At 34.8% G+C, this 21697-nt stretch overlaps 1 pseudogene; it reads right to left on the reverse strand.

The window, feature by feature from the left end:
- Positions 1-936: 936 nt before the first annotated feature.
- LOC103768202 lies at positions 937-21264 on the reverse strand (annotated as a pseudogene).
- Positions 21265-21697: the final 433 nt, after the last annotated feature.

Genomic DNA, 21697 nt, shown 5'->3' on the forward strand with positions numbered 1-21697 from the left:
GTAGGTTAAAAACGTGTAAGTATGCAGCACTGCCAAATTCATTGTACATGCATATTCTGACCAACTTAAGTTTGGTCTGCCTTCATTTCTGCAGCATATTTTACATAGTAAAATTTGACATTCTACATTGAAAAGAAATAGTTAAAACATTCCTTTAAGACAAACTGAAAGAAAGCTTTAATTGTACAACTGAATCATCAGGTAAGTTACTTTCTCTTTGCAGTAGATGTAAGTTACATCTCAACAAATACTTCCCTTTAGTTTTCTTTCATAGCGTTTCCTTACAAAACATTTGCAGCTGAAAGTGGAAAGCAGACTATATATCAAGTGCTTTCAGTTGATTGTGTAATAACTAGTCTCTCACTAGTTAGACTCTCATTAAGTTACAAGAAGACCAATTAGTGAAAAAGTAATTACATTAGGCTTTAAGCAATAATGATGGACCCATAAAACAAGGAAAACTTCTTATTCATTTAAAAAAAAAATTATATCTTTGATAAACTTGTAAAAATTCTTTAAAATACACATTATTGTAGCAAAGTAGACACTAAATTAAAATATATTCTAATCTTTACATAATTTTTATATATATATTGCTTACCAAAATATTCTCTTAATACATATTTTAACACTGTACAAAAGTTAATATGTCTTCATGAAACTCATTAGAAATATATTGAAGCTGTCTCAACATTAAAAATTGAAATCTGTATATAACATGGGGTAATAATTTCCATAAATTCAACATCAGTGCATCTGCAGTAGTCATCAATAAGAACTTTCTGCCTATTAAGAAGTCTCCTCTTCGTGTTAAGGTTTTAAAGTGTCTTCTATTGAAGATTCGTCCTCTAAATGAGCAGCTTCCTTAGGTGGTTCTCCTTCATGAAAGACTTCCATTTTTAAGAGCTCAACAGGTTTCACCAAAGCAGCAAAGCTTTAGTACTGAACATTCTCAGACTGAAGGGACTGTGCAGAGAAGAAAAAAATGATTAAAACTCACTAGAGAGGTTATGTTTGTATATAATATGCATTTTGCACTTAAAGGAGGAGGGATAGGCAGGAGAAAATGAAAGGGAGTTGGAGCGGGAACTGAATCTCTGCGTACGTAAAGATCGATTAAACAGAAGAAACTCAAACTTGATACAGTAAAGTCCATAAACTTTCCTGTATCTACACTTACTTTTCCAAAACAAATACTAGAGATTCTAGAAGAAAGTGTGACAAGGTCTTTAAACACTACCTTAAAGCAATACCTTAAAAAATTGTTGGGTAAACAGGGTTGCAGTTACTTTACTGTAAAACTAAACAAATGAAACAAGTATTTTTTCATTATAGGCTCAAAATCACCACAGAATACACAATCATCAAAGCTTATTTTTCCACACTCCATTCTCTAATAATCATTCTTGATTATTAGCTTTGGTAGAGCATTTGTCAAGCTATTTATAGCATGTGTAAGGGTGAAGCAGAAGGAATAACCCTTCCTTAATGAGCACTTGAAACTTCTGCTCTTTTAATGATCCTCAAAGCTTTCTCATTTTCAGACCTCTATTTTAAAAATCAGAAAGATAGTTACACTTAATTAGAGCAGTGTTTGAAATGGATTCATCAAAACTCAATTCCAAGTAAAGCTGATGAGCAAATATTAAAAAATGCACGAAATGTAATTATATACTCTCATATGTTATGCATTAATAGATTACTTTAAGCTTGGACAGATGACAAAGCACTGTAAACTTCTGTTAATCTTGGGAATAGCCAGTGTTAGTTGACGAAACTAAATCATAAATTTAATAAACAAGCAAACCACAAATTAAAGATAGTGGTTTAAAATTCCTAAAAATCATTAGGAATCCAAGTTACAAAATATGGAAAAAATTAATGGCAACATATGAAAAAAAAAATCCATGCAGCACAGATTACTTGAAAACAAGACAGCATTTTTTGTTAATATTCATTAGAGATGGGCAGTAACAGGGTTTATTTTACTTATTTTCAAATTGAGACATGTTTTTCAGTGTGCATCCACCCCCAGCTTAGCTCTACTTCACAGACCAATGTCGTCTTCCTAATGTTTCAAAGCCTTTTCTGAATATGGGGAAGAACTAAGTCTAAGCAGCATTTTTCCACATTAAGACTAATTGATGTGATTTCCTATGACTAAAACCATGGTGACAGCTGTAACAGCTGAGCTGTGGTCAAATATACAGATGAATTTTTGAATCTGAAAAATTAAATTATGGTTTGGGAGTGTTGGGGTTTGTTTGGTTGTGATGTTTTTGTTCAAAATCTGTTGGTTTTGGTTTCTGGTTTGGGTGTTGGGTATTTTTTTTGCTTTTGCAGTCATTTATGCTCTTAAATTTCTTTACATCATCCAAAGAAATTGACTGTAATATTTCAAAGCCTCTAATTGTGATTCCCCCCTTTTTTTATTTGCACTGACTCAAAGGGTGGCCTGTGAGATATCTATATATAGATGTATATATAGGTACATATATATAGACAAACAAAAAGACCCAATCCACCTTTACAAGTCATATGTTGGTATTTAACGAAATATTATCTAAAATAGGGGTAAAACAGAAAGGAAAAAATAAACCCACAAAGAAATCTGACTGCTGAACTGCAATATGGAGAGCATAAACTGAGTTAACTGAGTAGAATTCCCAATGTGTCCTTCTACAGTGGTCTCATTCAGCTTCAAGCTTGGCATTTTAACCCCAAAGTTAAATAAAGAATGAAGAAGTAGATAGCTTCACTACGGCTAATGATGATATCTAATGAACTTCATGCTGAAGCAACTGCTCAGATCACTATCTTCTTCAACAGGAGGCATGGAAAGCCTCCTGAAGAGAAAATAAGCCACAGATCCATCTAGGTACTGGAGCTGTATTCTCGTGCGTTTAACTTCAGGACCACATCAGCTGCGAGTTAACTCTGAAGAGGGAACAACCCTACAGCATTTTGGGCTATTTGTTAGGACTGGGACATGCATTTTTTCCAGATAACTGCTTTCAGAATTGTATGTCTGTCAGCTCTCCCAAAATATTACTGCAACAGGAGTGTTGCAGCAGGCAATATTTATTGTGAATATGCAAGATCCACTGAATAAATCAGGATATATAACAGAAAACACAAACACACCTGAAGCAATCCTTCAGTCTGCTAAATTTACAGATCAGTAAACTAGCGTTTGTCTCTTCTTTTTGCCAAGGCTGTCCTATATTCATTAAAGGCAAGTTCTTATTAAGAAAAACTATTCTACGAGTATAAAGATCATGTATGAGAGTTTTAAAATACTGCTACACTTCTCAATTCTTTTAAATTTTCCTGTCTTGCCAGTTTCCATGACAGCTATAGAAGTAGAAGGTGACTCATGTTAAGACTACCCAGTTACATACTCTTCATTAAAAATACATTTTAGAGAGTGATATTTGGATTTAACATTATCTTAAGAACAAAGTAAAAATCTTACTGTGGCATCTTAAATATGATTATACTCGATAAGATGATCTCTGCAAATTATAGTTGGGAGAGATTCTGTTTAATCAAAACATCCAATTTATAAAATTTGCAAATAAAATATTCTGTTTGGCTAGAGTGGCAGGTTGTCTATTCTATGAAAATTAAGCTTTTCTTCTAGTTTATTGCATACAACAGCATAAACAGATAAAAAGGAATTGGATTCTAAACTTACACTGATGGATAACTTTCTACCAGACTGGGAGGAAAAAAAAATTATGTACATGCATTGCATAAATATGAAGTTCCCAATTTGCTCACTAATGAGATTAAAGAACATTTGTTAGAACTGAAAACTGGCTGATTAATCTTAAAATGCTCCTGTACCACTTGTGTTGATAGTTAAACTTCCAAAGATAAATTAGTGATAAAATGATTTTCTGAAGTAGAGTACCTGTATGATTACAGATTATTTGCTTGATATCTAACTTGGGTGAGAGATTCTGCAAATAAAATGAAGGGGAATATAATTCATATAATTCAAGAGTTTTCTGAGATGAATGATAAACATTACCACTAGTACAGTTAGTACTAGACTAGAATAGTACTCAACTTCTGTCAGGTGCATTATCTGCTCCAGTGAGAAAAAGGTGCAATGTAATATAAACACTGCAACAAGACCAAGGTTTGGCTGTAAAGACTTCCAAGTGATTTTCAGCATCTAAAGCAGTGAAGTGGAAATCACTGAACATAATTCTGACATATCTGGTATTAAGGCTTGATGCTGCTCCTTTTTTTGCTTATGAGCTTAAGATCACTTTTAAATAGCAAAAAAAGCAGAAAAGTTGGAAGTCAGTAGTTGAAGCCATAAGACAAAACAGTATTTCTTGGTTGGTTAATGGGTCCCATTAAAACGAGGGGAAGAGCAAAAAAAAAAAGTGTGCAAGACATGGGACAAAAATACACATCATTATCTCGGAAGGCAAGAACTCTTTTTTTTCCTCCCCTCAATGCATTGCAGTTAAGGAAGCTAACACAAGCTATGGATTTAAGGTGGACAGCAGCAAGCAGCAGCTTTCTGGGTCTGAAAGATGAATGTCAGTGCATTGCACCTACTTTATATAAAGATTTTCAAAAACTGTAAAGGTTTTTAACACTTTCCGAAACCATCTTTGAGCCAGCTTAGCTTATCAATAGCCAATCAAATTGAGGTGACTAGCATGAAGTATCTTGATGAAAAGAAAAGAAGGTAATAATGGGCTATAACAGTGACAGAATACAGAGATACAGCAAGTTTCAGATTAAAAGTGAAATTATTTTTATCATAACTGTATTGTCAAGAAAAATGATACTGTCTTCAAAATAAACAATCATCAGTAGGGATCTATATTAGCCACTAAGTCAGGGGCTCACTATGAGACAGTGTTCAGAGATTAAATGATCAAATAATCCACTGTTGTCTTAAACACAGTGACATCACATTAACTGCACTCAAGTCAGTTAATTGTGCATAAACCAGGTAACAATTGAGTGCACTCCACCTTGACTGTGACAGATGCACAGGCCCAGAGGGTATATTTAGAAGCACATGCAACATTTGGGACATGTTTGAAAAAAATCTTCCAAGCAGGAAAGCAATTTAACCATTATCATATTGAAAAAAAGATTACTTTTTAAAAGTCAGAACCTAGAAAGCTACTTTTTTCTGCAAAACTATTTCCCATTTAGCTTTAAACTGTGTCCAGTGTATTTCATTTAAATCACTGGTTTAAGTCACTTAATCATTTTACTGCAAGGGAACAACAATTCATTTCCCTCTTTACCAAGACATACATAGCTATAGTCCCCCTCTGATGTCACAATGGCTGTTCACCTGTTCGCTAATTGATCTTTTCCTCTTAAACTAAGCAGTAGTCAACATTCTTTGCTTTTTTCCCCTTTTCTTAAATCATCCTTATCTAAGAAGGAAACGTGCACCACAATACTCAAAGAGACAGTTACATTGTAAACTTATCCTCTCTCACCCAGGTACATTTGGGGAATTTTTATGTCGATTCCATTAAGTTGAACCTTGAGGGTCTCTAAGATTAAATATAACTGTAGTGCTAACCTGGAATTTTGTAAATGTCTAGATGTAAATAAGAAAAAGTATCAACCATTAGTTAATTTCTTAGCATATGCTTATGGAACAATCCCACTAACTTTGCTTTTGTTGTTAAAAATGATTTGTAGCATGAAGGTATTGCAACTACCTTTCCAAAGGAGAAAGTTCTTCATTTTTAAGATGTGATATGCTCATTCAACCTTTTAAGCTGTTTGAGGAAACGTGCTCATTGTTCCTGTAATGGCTTATATTATCATTTGCTACTCTTGTAACTTTTGGCCTACTGTGAACAATGCCAGCTTATTTTCATGACTGAGTCACATTAGCTACAAGGCATTTCTTCCCCTTAGGGCTCTGCAGGTAGGTTTACATATTTATGCTAGAATATGGGAAAAAAACTCTGAGAGTTGCTGCTGGCAGCATACAATTTACAGAAGGTACAACAGAAAAATATGTGAATGGGTTGACCTTCCAGAGAATTATTGTTCATGTACATTAAATATGAGACAATACTGGTGGTGAGAAATAAAAATAAATAAAAATTTAAAAAAATCAGACACTTAACCACTTAGTTATTCAGATCAGTGATTGCTCTCTGCCACTGCTGGACCAGACTTTGAGTCCTGTATACTCAATCGGAGCCTCCTGAGGACTGAACTACTGCAAGCATGTTGGATAAAAGACTGGTAACACCTAAAAATGCTGACTTTTCAGAACCATCTGAATTAATGAACAGACAAAAGACTTGTGGATGTGTCTCAAAACAAATATCCTCAGCTTGCTATAGAGCTTTTCCCTCATCTCTGCATCCAGAGGAATTAAACCAAGTCTTTTACTTCAACTAAAAAAATTCTCTTGTTCTAGAAGTGGTTTCAACATAAGGAAGCTGGGATGGTTTCTATATCTGACTTGAGAAACATCTCAGTTATATTGTCTACCTCAATCTTATGTAGCAGGTGAAAATGCAGCCAAATTGAGGAGGTAAAACAAATTAAAAAAACCTGAAAGGATGTGGCAATAGTCCAGAAGTCCCTTGGAAATAATTTACTGCTGATATTTAAAGTAAAGGTTAAGCTCAAATTTAAACTCAATGCAGAACACTCAGTGATCCTAAGATCATATAATATTAACATTTATTTCCAGATAAGTTGTAATGGATAAGAAGCTAAATGTACTTTCAAACAAGGAGTCTGAAAGCATCAAGTATTTTAAAAAGTTGCTTTAGGTCAAGCACATCCTAGCACAGTAACTCTACTCCTTTTCCAGTGGAAGTATCCACTGAACTTAAGAGAACACAGAATCAAGTTCCCTCAGCTAGCTTTGTTTTCTATGTAGTCTGTATACGGGTTAGGTTTCAGTCACACATCCAATTTCATTTCACAGTGGAAAATGCAATTCATACTCCCAGGCTATAAACATCTGGCTTCGGAACTGTACGTGGTGCCACATCCTGGCTGTTAAGAGGAGAGCAGATCCCCCACTTCTCAGGAAAAATAACCCAGCCCATGAATAACCTTTTTGGCTGACACCCTAGTTACATGCCAAGTGTGCATTAACTGGTTTAAGACAGGGGACTCGCCACACTCAAAACCAGTAGCAGGTATAACACTATAAAACTTTCTTCATACTCAATTTATCAGTGGTAGGGAAAAAGAAAAGAAAGGTGTAACATTCTGAAATTAATTTTATGTGAAGGTTATTTGATTTCCAGCAGCTAAAGAAAATAAAAATCAGAAGTGTCACTGCTAATAAGCAGAGGCTGACAGGTTCAATTAGTTGTAGGCAATACATCCTATTAAAAACACAGCACTTATTTTTATAATTAGTAGGAGATCTGATCTTTGGAAATCAGGTATTTTAAATTTGTTTTAGATTTACAGCAGGAAACATTTGTTTTTTTCCTTAAAATAGTTGAAGATATTTCTGATTTCATAACTGAAGTTCCTCTAGTCTCTCTTCTCTGCATTTTGTACAGAATCACTTTCAAGCTGCATTAATTTATCCATGCAACCTCTTCATACAGACTCATTCCCACAGAAAAAGGGTACAAAATAAGCCCAAGGCAGCACGGTTGTTGAGGAATAAATGCTAAAATTGGTGAGACCATCAGAAATACCTTGGCTATAAAATACTTTTCGTGTTTGGTGTTAAAAAAGGACTAGGTATCAAGTCAAGTGGACTTATCTTTCAAATGAGCCCTACCTTTAAATCTGCAACTGCCTGAAGATTTAAGATAAATAATAAACTTACAATCTATGTTATTAATAATTTGAAATAAAAACTAAAGGGTAAGAAGGTCTGTAAGAAAAAGATAGCAGAAAAGATGTTAGTTTAAGTCCAGGAGTGATTTATTTTCACGAACCCTCTACAATTTATTTTTTTTTATTTTTTTTTTTTAAAGGAAGCAGCTGAAATAGTAGTTACTTAAAAAGGTAATAGACAAAGGTGCTGTTCAGAAGCATTAAAGGAAGGCAGAGAATTATGGTCGGTTATGAAATTTTTGCGACAGCTTTGCTCGCAGAAGCAAGGAAGGAAAGCATCGGTCAGATGCCTGAAAGTGCTGTTGTGACTATGAACTTACAGGAATTCATTGACTCTGGTATCATGCTGGAGGAGTTGTAAGGCCCACAAAGGAAGGTTGATGCATACTCATCTGTCACAGCGTTGTGAAAACTGGTTTGGCTGCTCAGGTTGTTGCCACTACTGCTGTTTCTGTTGTACAAGTTGTTGTTCAGTTCATGGTTATTTCTGTGAGGCAGCTGCAAGCTGCCATTCAAGTGGCTGGAGATATGTCTTACAGAAAAACCTGTCCTAGAGGACGATGATGTCATTTTGCTCTCATTATCATCTGAAGCAGCATACAGGTTCCCTAGAGAACTGGCTAGTCTGGAGTTTATGGAAACGCTGAATGGAAAACATGCAGGAGAAAAAAACACGCACAAGGTATATACAGATGCGTACAAAACAATAACAGACAATTCAGAAGACATCAGGTAAATACCATAGGCCATTCTGAAATAATTTGGGTTTGCACAGGTTCAGTATTCTAGCTCTCACTTAATGAAAACCAGAATTCTCTGTCAGGAGTTCCCAAACTTTGTTTATTCACAAGCACTCTGTGGCCACCTTTCACCTCTGCCAAGCCACATGCACACGCAGGATTTTGTGTGAAAAGGTTTCAGCAGTGGCTGATCTACACTGATGTACTTTGTGTACATGTAACATTTTAAGAACTCCTCCTGTTTCTTGAAATCAGTAACCAAGAAGTCATATGATAAAATTTAAGATTAATAGGGCATCCTGCAGTGTCTCTTTAAGTTAGTTAGTTACTTCCGGAAAACGTTTGTGCACAGAAGTTATTAAAAATGCATCGATCATTCTATATTTCATTTAGCATCCATAATTACTTAGTATAATAGAATTAAGTAGCAATAAAGGGCTTATAAAAATAATATTAATTGCTATTTAATATTATTCTGAGAGTAATAGTATATAGAATCGTGGGAATACTGCAAAACTTCTATCAACTCATATGAGTTAAAAAAAACCAAAACACTCAACAATGTAATACTGTTTCTGAATTGATATAGTCCCATCAAAACTCTCATACTAGATGTGCAAGTTTGGAGTTTTTTTATTTGCAGGCAACTGAAGTTTGGCTAGTAGAACACCAAGTTGCTTTGTAAGTAAATTTAAGCCTCCTAACCCCCCAAGAACAGCACGCATTCATAGAATGCATACGTTCTGAAAACCATTGTAGCATACGGGAAGCATTTGTACCAAAATGAGAAGAAGAAGAAAAAAACCTTTTAAGGTTAGAGCCTGAGGATGTGGAAATTCTGCTTATTCTTTCTTCAGATGGTGAATTAACTGCCACTGCTTTGGAGGCCTTCAAAGGAGACATGGATCCTTCTGTGCTACCTGAAGTATTCAGTCTAAAAGGAGTGCAGAGTTTTAGTGAGAAGAAAGATTTTTATAATTGAAATATACATCTCATAAACACAGAGTCTTTCAATACATAGGCTGGTCTTTTGCCAGTTAGGAAGTCTGAAGTCTGAGCATGGAAAACTCAACAGCAAAAACCAGTTTGCCCATTTTTCAAATATCTTTTAAAAAAACTTTTCAAATACCCCACTCCCAAGTTTTTCCCCTGCTCTACCAAATTATACCGTTATAGGCTACTTTTCACCTTGATAAACTGTGAAAGCTAAGTGTCCATTCTGTATCAAGTTTATTGTAAATTTGATTATAAATTTTAGATATTGTATATTTGAGAAGAATACTTTTTGTGCTTATAAAGCAAGTACCAGAAAAAAACAACATTGTAGCTTTCATGCTAACATTATGGCTTAATGTTGCACAGAACATACAGCTCTTTCTAGGGTGAGACTTTTAATGATGAAATTCTTCATATTTTGATAATGACCTCTAAGTATGGTACTGGAGTACTCAAAAATGTTAACATTATAGCTGTCCATATTTATTAAAAACTAATAAACAAAGAGCCTCACAGTAGTATGAAATTCTCTCTACCCTTAGACCGAGGGATATTTTCATGATCAGTTCTTCAACTACAAGCACAGAAGGATGACATTGAGCAGAAACAACTTTAAAAGGTTAAACAGACATGTCCAAGGTTAGACACTTGGAGTGTCTCAAAAATCCAGATTGTCACAAAACTTAGGAGAGTATGTTCTTTTCAGTATTAATGCTTTACAATGACAGATATTTTGTCTTATATGTATTATTTTAGATGTGATAGGGTAATGGATGCAATGGTTACAAAACCAAGACTCAGTTCTGCCATTCCTGTGACTCTTAAGTCAATTTTCACTCTACATTTTATTTTCAGCTGGGAGGCAGTGTCAGTACTGATCTGAGATTAGTACAAGTCTTAAGTGAAATAAACATTTAAAAAAATGAGAAGAAACTACTGGCTTTATTATTGGCGCCAAAGAAAGTTGTGAACAAAGCATATAGTGAACTGTACAGTGAGGACCCTGTAAGGTACTAAACCTTGGTATTTATCTGGTACATCTTCTAAAAAGTACTGATTGCATCCACTAAGCAATACCTCTACTTCATCTACTGTAATACAGAAGACAAAACCAGTGATATACAGACAATATGTGACTGAGGAAATTACTTGTAGGTGCTAGTTATTTATAAAGAAGAAATCAAGCTATCCCTGAAGCAAATCCACACTCCTCTGTCCATTAGATTCACCCCCACCCTGCATTTGCAGGCATTTTAACAAGTTTGTTTCCTGCCACTTCTCTGAAGTCTGAAATTGCTAATCAATTGGTAAGTCAAAACACTGAAAAATTTAAGACCTGAGTAGTATACATTTAAAACTGTAATTTTAAATACCTGAAAGGTTGTGATATTGACCTGGTGTGCAGTTTCGTGTCTTGCAGCCTATAGAAACAAAGGCAGCAATCTTCATCAAAGGATAAAAAGCCTTTCCACGACCACAAAGCATAACTGCATGTCTCCTACTGGCTTTAAAGCACAAGATCAACAAGAGTTAAGAACTACTGACAGTCATTATAGTGATTTACAGTTAAACAACAGGGAGGTACTTCAGGTTTATTTTCAAACCACATCTTTACTGGTTCTGAAAAAATTCAATTTCTATAAGGAGTACAGAAAAGTTATTATAGAAAAGATAACTAAGTTCATTGAAGAATATTGTTTGACATAAAAGATTTAAAATGCTACATAAATCTGAAGGTTTGGGGTTTTTTTACTTTATCTTTTACTGCCACATAATAACTAGGTACCTTTAACAGGGAGACAGAATAAAAATAAAATAAACTAAATCTGCAACTAATATATACCTATCTCTAGAGAAAATTTCCACCGCCAAAGGTGGTACATCTAGCACCACTGCCTTAAAGAAGGCCACGTACTTGCCAGAGACATCCTACAGCACAGACTGAGTTTAACCTCGCCCATTACCTCAGAGCTCCAGCGGCAGCAGAACATGGCCGCCTCCGACTTTTTAAGGCCTTCAGCTGATCTCCCTGTGTCATGCCATCCTGAGCTGCCACGCCGCCTTTCTCTTCAGAATCCTTCTGGGAAACACAAAGTGCGCAATCAGGGAAATGTATCAAACCCTTAGGAGTGCTGTAGTTTCAAAGTATCACACATCTCTTTTGCAAAGATTATAATTTAGAAGGCTAAAAGGCTAATCTACAGTCTTCTGCATGCGTGGGGCACTACTCTGTCTCTGCACAGTTCCAATAAATTCAATCTGTCATTGCAAAAATGGACACTCAGAAGCTGTTTGCAGAATCTGACCTCAAAGTCAGTTCAGGTTGCTTGAGTCTAATGCCAATATTTATTAACTTCAAAGAAGTCTGTTTTTATACAAACTAAACTCCTTTGTCCACGACTATTTTTAAAGTTATCAGCAAAGTGGAAGGGAAGCTGTAACACAATTTTGTGATATGCACAGGATGAGGAAGGAATTAGATAAAGTTTAGTATCCTTGAAAACAGCTAAAAATCAGATTTCCTAAATGACTATTTTTTTTAAATAAAAAGTTCTCATTGCCTCTAGAAAAATACCGTTTAGAAAAAAAATTCCTTAAAGAATATAGGGTGAATAGATTTCAGAGTTTTATCCTACTACTTCTAGCTTTAGAAATATTAAAAACTCTAAGAGATATTAGAAGTGTATGCCAACATTGTTTAAATGCCTGTTCATAATTTCTGACTGATCTCAAAATACTTTTCTAAGACCTAAGTATTAAAGACAGTAAACAGCAGAGAAATATGAAATTTACACAAAACAAGAACTGCGATTGTTTTAATTGCCAGATGAAACCAATTTACACAGTTATGCTTCATTTGACCTCAGACCAAATATTTGTTTGTATTATTGCAGTTCTTACTGTGTCTAAGTAACCTCATTGCTCTGCATAAAACAACAGTAGTTTCTGCTATCAACCAAGATAAAAAGATTGACAAAAGCAGTAATGCAATGTAAGTTAAGTGATGTGATGCTCCAAGTGCTGCATTTATTACAGGAAAATAAAAATATTTTAGCTAGGTCTCACTGGAGATGATCTGGTAGGCCACTGTTACCTATCATCCAGCCTCAATGCTGATAAAATTTATTTCACTGTCTTTACCTGCCCATCAGTTACTGCATGTAGCTGTTTTGTCTTCTGACTCTTAAGACTTTATGCGTTTTGGGGACATTACTTTGTTTTGAGCTTCTAGAGAGCCTAGCATAATGAGGTCTTGAAATATAACCAAATATCCAAAGAGATTAAGAGATAACGTTTTGAAAACTGAATGTTAAACAGCTTTAATAAGGAATGCGTAAAAAAAAAATGAAATACATATTACAGAGAGGGTTACAGCAGAAAAAAACCAGTACTGTGAATTTTGCGAATCTGTACATAAGCTGCTACACGCTGTACAGGCTGAGTTACCTGCAAGTAAACTGCCTTGAATACTGGAAGCAGTAAAGTGGTAGTAGTGGCTCACATTCAAAACCATTACTTCTACCAATACACCTGCATGCCAACTGTTTTCATGGGGCATACAACATCGTCTCTACACAGTTAGTAATCTAGATATTTAATTTTACAGATGCCAAGCCACAAATTGAACTTCCAAAGGGAAGCAGCACCTTTACAGAAATGCATTCAGGGTGCTCTTCCACATTATGATAGATCACATGACATGATAATTTTAATTTACACTATTAATTATATTAAGAAGGTGCCCACTACATCCCTGTTTTACCTCACAAAGGATTCTGTCAGCAGTGTAAAAGCTCTGCAGTTACTACAGAGCTAAGGCAGGATTAATCAAATGTATAGTTCCTCTAAACTCTTCTCACAAATACTGTAGGAAGTCAGAGTTTAAGATTTTCACTAGCCCAGAAGTAGATGTTCATTTTAGTTCACACTTCATGTCTGTGCTTCCAAGAAATAGTTTCCTTACCCTAAATGTAGACATCACATCAGTAATCCATAATACTGTGATAAAGTGATGGACATCTAAACACTTATGCATCATTAGCTAGAAACTTGGAATAAATAGATTTCCAGGAGCAAAACTGGGTTTTCTTTTCCCCTCCATTCTCCAATAAACAACTGAAAACCCTGAAAGAGTGACTTGAAATAATGCAAAAATTTTGAAGTTAGCAAAATCGTCTATGACAGTTTTAAACATAACTTAAGCTTTTTCTGTAAGTGGAGATTTCTTCTAATATACATGGCCTTTAGAAGAAAAGTTTAACTGTGAAAAAGCAAACTAGTACAAATACAAGCCTAAAAAAAGTTCTCTAAAAATTATCTATAGCTAGTTATTGAAGTATCATCTCCATCTCTGCTTGTTTTAATTTTTTCCTACAAACTCTTACCTCCAAGTCTTGTACTCTATTCAAGCTGTCACTGATTGACATGTCATTCAAGCCACAGAGAACTCTGTTAATGTTTCCATCAACTACTCGTTTCTGCATTGATCGGATGAGGTCTCCCTCCAGCCATAACATTGCTTGTTTCCTTTAGGGCACAAAACCAAATCAATTCATATCAACAAATTTGCATACACCTAAAACAACTATGAAAACATGCTACTCTTGCAGATTGCCAACATTAGAATCTTCTGCACATCTGAAAAAAAAAAAAAAAAACAAAAAACCACCAAACAAAAAAACAAACCATCCGAAACCAAATCTGCCTATAATTTTCTATGGTTAAAAATAACAACAACAAAAAAAAGACCAGAATCACTAAACAAGTCTGCAGCCATCACAGAAATGTTATAGGTACTAACACTTCATTTTACAAAATCCTACTGGGAAAAGAGATAACCTAAACAGGAATTTGCAGTGGTATTTTAAATGCTTTTAAAGCACAACTTTAAAATGCATATAATATAATGCTTTTATATATGCCATGTGTGGAATAAATGATGATACAGCAATTTCCAACTTGTCATTAGCGTAAGTTTTGTGTATACAGATATTGTGCAGTTAAGCTGTAGCTTTGTAGTGGACACAATCAGTTATGTAAAGTTGAACAGGACTCTAGTATCAGTTTTCAGAAAATGAAAGATTACAACCTTCGGATAGGTGGTAAAAAAGAAAAAAATTACTACAAAGTCCATGAGCTAAGCAGGCTTTCGTTGACAAGTCTGCATTGTTCCTTGATAAGGAAGTTTGCTGGGTAGCTACCAGTCATGCTAGTTATATCCAAGAACTTAGACCCTATTATGTATTAATGTAACAAAATTAAGTTCCTGCACTGAACAGAGAAAAAAGGAATGAGGAAGTACACCACAATATACACTCACTGGAAACTTGTGAAAACAAGTCTGAAAACTGTTTGAAAACAAAATATTACAGCAAAGCTTAAGAGCCAAGTAGTCTGAACCAAACTGTCTAAACTTGCTTAGTAATAAATAGGAAAAGTAAAAACTTCCAGAAAAATTTCACTACATCCCAAGAAAACACCAAGAGGAGGGGGCGGAGGGAGAGGGAGTGCCGCTTACTGCATCTAACAGAAGCAGCCCAGAAAACCTGCCTGAATTTAAATACCTTTGAAGTCTTTCAAGATGAATTGCATTCACAGTAACAAACTAATTCCATACATATTTGGGTGGGAGAGTCTACAAAAACCCTATTCAGATCTCCCTTATTAAACCTCAAAGGACTTAAGAGATGAAGCTTTGACATCTATGAAGGTTGGGAGATCAAAGTTGCAAGATTTAAGCTTTTTAATCAGATGCAATTTTACAGCCCTGAGGGCAGGATATTTTGTTTTAGAGTGATACAACTGATGTTAGCTTCTTCTTTCTCAGTCCCATTTTGACACTACTGGTGATACTGCTTGAATTTTTTCTGATTGTCCAAACAGGTATCTATTGCCATTAGGACAAGAGAAAATTTTTACTTAAAAATACTACATTTCTTATCTATGAATAATGTAAGTATGAATGAAAAAAATCTCAAGGCTCTTTGCCCAACTATAAAATCCAACAAAGTACTTCTAGACCCACTGTGGAAAAGACATGGGCCCTGTTTTTCCTATCTTTCCAGTAAACAACACTTGCTAAACACTACACTACCTACTTTTCTCTCAGTTTTGCTCTGTTGTGGAAGTTATTTTTAAGAATGCATCATCCAAGCATCAGGTCTAATGAAGAAGTTTAATCTGCCTTCAGTGAGCACTTGTGGTTTGTGATTAACAGCATTTTGAACAGTGGTGGGACAGCTCTCAAATAAAAAAGTGCTCATTCAGTTGCAGTGGAAAATATATAGGAATCTTCATTCATGCTCAATTTTTTTTAGGAACTGCAGTAATACTTTCTCTCTGATATCCTATCCAATTTAAGCAGCAAGGTCAGTGAATGTTTTACTGTATTCACACAGTATCTAGCGGAACTGCTGCATTATCATTTTTCCAAAAAGACGCATTTGTGGTGGAGTTTTGAAAAATCTTTTTTTTTTTGTTTCTCATAACACTAACAATGCCTCAAATTAAATATCATCAGAGTATCAACTAAAAAATATCAACATAACCACTATAATAGTAAATGCACAACGTAGAAACCACTATGAAATTAAATTTAATGTTTAATAATGTGATGCCAGTGCACTTCTGTCCTCTCCAGTCAGGACAAACCTTGAGTCACCCATTCATATTATCTGTACATGAAATCTTCTCAACCCAAAGTTTTGAGAAGGAGCTGTACTAAATCATACATGTGTTTTGCCAATGACTTTAGCTCCAAATCGGAAATGCTTCATACACGATACCAGGAATCTGACAGAGATCATGAACTGTCCACCACATAATTTAGTTACAAGAGAGAAAGAAACATACCAATTATAGTCTTCTAAGACTGATTTCAAGTGTCATCATAGGCTATATATAAAGTCGATCCTTTCTATGTATTTGATCTTTTGTCCACATTTGGACTTGACACTTTGACCACATTTGTCTTTAATTCATAAACCCCCCAGAACACAAACTTGCAGTCTTGAGACCCTCTGCCCCTTAAGCTGACAAAATGCATAGCACTCCAGAGAAGATAATTGCTACCAAGTTTGTTTTCAATCCCAAATTGACTAACCTTAAATATATTGCAACAGGTAATAATATACATCAATGGACAGGAAGTAGATCCTATAAACAGTGCAAGATGGAGAGTTATTTAAAGAAGAAGTTGATTCTTAGTAGTAAAGAAGGTATACGTACTCTTCCAAGAAGTGTTGCTGAGGTCCTATAATAGAGCCTGGTCGACATATTCTTATCCAAGCAATGGCTTCAGCATGTGTGAACTTGTAGTGTTTCATTATGTAACAGGCAATCAGTGTTCCTGTTCTCCCAAGGCCAGCTACAGAAACACAAATATCAACATTCATATATGAAATCATAAGCATTTCATAATTATCAAATCAAATATGGGATATGAGAACTCCTTTGAAATGTTGTTCAGTGCCTAAAAATGTGAAGAAAGAAATTCTGATTCATTATCCTGGTTACCTCATTGGATTTCAATGCTGTAGATACAAGAACAAATATATCATACTTATAAAAAGTTGACAGCATTGAAAAATGCATGCAGCAGTGAACACCTTTTCACTTCTACAGTTCTACTTCAAACTTTAAAAAACCAAAAACCGCAGAGGCTGATATTTAAAAAAAGAAAAGCTGTGACCAAGCTGACACAAACATTTATAAAAGCAGTAAAACCCCAAATCCGAGTCCCTTTGAGAGGCCTACACACATACTTCACAAATCAAGGTTCAAGTGCATGCACACAGATGGGCACATCACAGCACGTCTTCTCAGCAAGCAGCTTCCACCTTTCGCATGTTTTGTTGTGAAACCAACCTATAGAACTATTTACTGCATCATAATCAGCATACATAATCAAAAATTATTTCCTGCTATCAGTATAAACAGCAATGAATGTTAACCAGAATATAATTTTATACATCAACAGCTTAACAATTTAACCCATTCCCCCCCAAATCACAAACTAATCTGGGTTTTAAGGGGAGAACAGAAAGACAGAAAAATCAGCTTTTACCATCAGACAATCCCTAACTACAGAGTATGGATTAAGCTCTTTCTAGCCCTGTGTCTTATCTACTAGTAAAGGGTCTCCCCGTTCGAATTTCACTTTCCTGCAGATGCAATATTTGCAATGTGCAGTTTCATGGTGGCCAGCTATTGTCTAGACACCAACAACTATCTAAACGAACTCCCTAAGCATCCAGATCCCCTTGCTGACAATTCTATACACAATTGCAATCTCTTTACAGTTAACCAATAACTAAATCTTGCTATAACTTTTTGGAAAGTCAATTCAAGGTAGACGGATAAAGGTAAAAGTTCACAAATAGTGAAGGTTCCCTAATTGTATATTGGACAACTAGCTCTAATGAATCATTTGAAAAGGGGAAATTTTGTTAGAGAGTTTTGGGCTTGAGGTGTGTGTTGCATTTGTTTTTTTTGTGTGTGTGTGTTTTTTTTTTTTTTTTTTTTTTTTTTTTTTTTTTTTTTTTTTTTTTTTTTTTTTTTTTTTTTTTTTAAAAAGGCAAAAGTAATACAACATGCAAATAGATAACCAAGAGCTGTACTATACTAAACATACATCCGAAGAAGAAAATGGTTGCTGAAAAGTGCAGGTAACATCTACCAATGATATACATCACTAGGACTTCAGTTCTCTTCTCTGAGCTACTGCTAATGTTCAAACTTTCCACAGCAACCCTTTGCAATAAACCATTCTGTAACTTCTAGAACAAGCAATGTCCAGTATGGAAGCTGTGCTTGGAATGCTTCTGCAATAAGACTACAAGAAAACTACAGACAATACATGAACTCTGAGTTAACTGTTGATTTAACTTTGTGTAGGCTTATTTAGAACGGTGTAAAACCTAAAAAGAATGAGATTGTTCATTTGCTTATTAAATGGTCAGATAAAAGACCAAAAAAACTTCAGTTTAGCAAGTGCATATCTAGGTCACCAGCAAAACATACTGTATTCCTTTAGCAACTGAGCCTGAAGAATAACAATCTAATCCTGCTGATCAATAGTTTATACTCTCTTTTTGTCAGTTAGCAGATGTCTAGGTGATTAATGCCAGAATTTCTGAGTTCTAGCCACAGGAACAATTAGTTAGCAAACAAACTTATCTTCGATATGTGTGTTTATTGTTCATGGAAAAATTATGAATAGCACTATTCTTGTTTCAGACCAGCAAGAAATTCATCTCCACAATGTCCTTAGACAATTCTAAACATAAGTCAAGCTGAACCCTTCAAAGCCTTTGTTAATCATTCTTGACTGAGCATGTTTTGTGTATTTTCTGGCTGATTTACTGAAATAGGCTGATTTGAAATGCTGGCATCACAATAACTCACATTAACTTGAAATTTGGAAGTCATGTTCGACAGAAAAATGCAGAAAGAAAACCTTTCAATCTTTTGCATTTCCTAGCCTATTATCATAATGCTGTGAAAGCGCAATACGAAAGACAAAACTCCATCAACTAAAACTCAATGCCTTCAAGTGATATTAAGGAAAAACACCAGAACAATGAACAACAGATTGTCAGTACCTGTAAGCAGAAGTGTAGGATGAAAGAACTTAATATGCAGATAGAAATAATAAATATTTCTCATAAACTCACTCAAGTACCATAAAGCACTACGTGCACAACCAGAAAGTGTTGGGTTTTTTTTAAAATGCTTCATTTCTGGAATAAACTATGGATTTCCACTTCTCTTAAGTTTCTATCTGAGAAATAAAGTGGGCATACCTTTACAATGTACAGCAATAGCACCATCAGCATTTTCACAGATGTTCAGGAACCTCTGGACTATACTATCACTTGGCGTGCTCCCATCTGTGAAGAACAGGTCATAATGCTCAAAACCAGCATCAGTGAAGCGTTTTGCCTCATAAATTTTTTTGTTTAGTCTTATGATTGATGTGACATTATGTTTCTTGAAATAGGGAAAGTAGGCTTCAGGTGCATGAAGAGGATAACCTATAAAAAAATAAAGCAACAGTTATTTCATGGCATAGATGAAGTTCAAAGTCCTACTAATCAAAATTGACCCCAAAACCTTTTTTGAATGATAAACATAAAACACTGAAAATGCTTTAATATTTTATTCAGACTAAACATGTTAAGTCACATAAAAAAAAATGGTCCACAAAATGCTCATGAAGACCACTATAATTAAAAAAAGGATCAGAGCAGCTGTTTATTTATAGTCAGGCTGCAGATTAAAGAGTAAGAACATGCTTTAAGAGGAAACAGTGTTTATGACGACAATAGATTGGTGATCTATACTGTGGAGAAGAGGAATATTCAAATGATAAATCAGAAATATTCTTGCTCCATTGTGAAGTAATAAGCTTTAGTGCCTTGATTCAGTTGAGAGACAAAAGGATCCTCTAAATGAGGATGGGGAGGCAGGGAGGGAGATCAAAGATGAACCACACCACAACTATTTAGGACACTTTCACCAAACAGACGTTCTCTGTTGATGAGGTTGTGCACACATCCACAGGGAGGTATGTATGTAACATATAGTTTATTCTTTTCCATTAACAATTAAGTCTTGTAAACAAAACACAGGAACCACATCACTACCACAGAAGTCAGAAGGTCACTATTTATCTCCAGAATTTTTATTCCTGTTCAAAGTCCAAAAGCTTCCTCACAAAACTTGGGGCATTTCTACAAGTCATACATATGCATTAGTAAATGCAATTAGAGTCACAACATAATGAGAAAAATGTAGCTTTGTAATGTGTACTTACACTCATCTGTGTGGGGCTTATTTGCAGCCTCATAACTGAAAATTGCTAAATTGAACATGTTAAATATGAAACACAGGTTTTCCATATTCTATGGAACAATTTAAGCAATTAAAAAAACCCCAACTATCTGCAAGAAGAGGCTGTAACAGTGACTGGGAAAGAAACCTAAAGTATCCATGGATTTTGTTTAAACCTTCAGTGGACCCTATGCAGTTAGCAGCATTCCAGTCACAAAGAAAATGTGAAAGCAAAAGCTGAGGAAAGCAAACAAAAGAACAAACTTTCAAATATTTTTAAATGACTGATTTTCCTTTTAGCTGGATCAAATCTCTGCTTTCTTCTGTTGGTTAATTTTCTCTTTTTTATTCCATTACAGTCTCATAGGTTCTTCCCACTGCCACAAGAATCTTCAGTAGCAAAGGCAAGCTTCTTTTTAAAGCCTCTCCTGGCATTTGTTATGTAACTCTTAATACACTATCCTTTGCTTTATGCAACTCAACTTTAATTCCCCGTACTTATCATATCACGTGTCAGGTTCCAAGAGAAAAGAGACCTGAATTTCTCAGGCACTTTGTCACTGAATAAAAGTCACTTACTGTTAGAAGAATTTGAATTCTTCTAGCAAATTTCTAAAACCTTTGGAATAAAGTTCTGTGATTGTACATGAAACTGTATGATTATTTCTGAAGATGAAAATTAATCTATAAACCTGTATAATATTCTGCTCATTTGTTGTGACTGTTTAACATGCTGGAAAAAAACAGGATCATACAATAGTATTCAAATATACACCCTACCGTTTTCCAATTTGCTTTTTGGGTGAGGTCCACTAAATGCCAAAAATTTTCCTGGAATAATCCAGTTGAAGTCACCGTTTTCTACTCGCTATAAAAATGTCAGAAGAGAAAGAGAAAAGCATTTTAATATCTGTACATACAAAGTTTAAAAAATCACTCAAGATTTGATTTTATTTTTTACTATACTCTTGCTGCATTAAAACTAAACACTTCAAATGTAATTAGCTAGCTTACCTATAGGAGAGAAACTAACCATTAGCCGCTTCTTAGAAATCTCTTAATAAAATGAAGCTTAAAAAGTTATGCTAAAGTTTTGCAATAGAAGCAGAAAGATCCTGTATCTAAGATATTTCTTCCTTAGAAGGTTCAGTGTTTTAAGACACCTACTTATAACAACAGTGACAAAACCCAGCATTCTTGTATGTTTATTAAATAAAGAATATGGAAAAATGCTAGAAGGCACTGGCTAAAAATCCCAGTTCACAGAAAACAAATTAAAGAAACAATTAGCCTTCAAGAAC

Source organism: Merops nubicus, unplaced genomic scaffold, assembly GCF_000691845.1.
Source record: "Merops nubicus isolate BGI_N331 unplaced genomic scaffold, ASM69184v1 scaffold16732, whole genome shotgun sequence".
Taxonomy (NCBI): Eukaryota; Metazoa; Chordata; class Aves; order Coraciiformes; family Meropidae; genus Merops; species Merops nubicus.